Raw genomic sequence first — 978 nt, forward strand, 5'->3', positions numbered from 1 at the left:
ACAATATATTTGTTATTTAAAAACTATAATTTAGGCAGATTTAAAAACATTTTAGGCAGATTTTTTTAATAATCTAGGTGACGTGATGTGACTTTAATTAAAACATTAACATACAGGTATCTAAGTCACAGGGATCTCTGACGTGAGTATGACTTGAAATGACTAATTGTTAGGGTTCTAGGGCCTATATGAAAATACAAGTATTTTTTTTAAAAGTACTTGGAAAAATTGGCATTGAGAGTGGCCTTCCTAAAGTAGAATGTTAAAGCTTTCTAGACAGTGGGACTTTCCCTGGCTGTGGACCAAGCCTAGGACAGGGCAGCCACCTCCTACACATTCGTGGCTGCATGCAGCAGGAGCTCACTTAAAAGATAAAATTGTAAATTTGCAAAATACATTAATTTGTATAAAACAACTTGCTCTGCTGGAGACCACAGTGTCTTTATTTGGAGTCTCAATGGTATTTCTGGAGTGAAAATTATCACTAAAGTAATATATGACTCCAATGAAAACATTATTTTATTATATTAAAGAGTACTGTATTTAATTTAAAGCTTTGCCACAAGCTTTGTAACTTAGTAAAGATATTACCTTCCTTTATGACTTAGCACACTGTACCAGGGGCTGGTTGTGCCAACTAAAAAATAGAATCACTACCTAAGTTTCGCCGCAGTCTGAAACCAAACACGTGGCACTTAACAAAAGAACAGCTATTCATATCTTTTACCATTTCAACTTTACAAATTACCATGTCAAAATCATGGTTCTATAATTCATAAGTCATGATATGTCAAGTTACATGAATATAATTACTTTTTGAAGTAACTGTGACCACAAAACATGTTTGTTTGTTTGTTTGTTTGTTTTTTGCGGAACCGGGGATAGAACTCAGGCCCTTGCGCTTGCCAGGGAAGCGCTTATTCCACTGAGCCATCTCCCCAGCCCCAATATGTAAAATTTGATTGCTAGATGATAAAT

General features: G+C 35.1%; 1 protein-coding gene and 1 pseudogene across 2 annotated transcripts in view; one reads left to right on the forward strand and one right to left on the reverse strand.

Annotated features, from left to right (window-relative positions):
• The window catches only part of Acaa2 (acetyl-CoA acyltransferase 2), a 33667-nt gene that overhangs the window by 19130 nt on the left and 13559 nt on the right, over positions 1 to 978 (reverse strand). The gene's annotated exons all lie outside the window — the stretch shown is intronic.
• Positions 1 to 978, forward strand: part of LOC105742004 — a 3075-nt pseudogene that overhangs the window by 646 nt on the left and 1451 nt on the right.

This window comes from Octodon degus, unplaced genomic scaffold (assembly GCF_000260255.1).
Source record: "Octodon degus isolate 3935 unplaced genomic scaffold, OctDeg1.0 scaffold00003, whole genome shotgun sequence".
Taxonomy (NCBI): Eukaryota; Metazoa; Chordata; class Mammalia; order Rodentia; family Octodontidae; genus Octodon; species Octodon degus.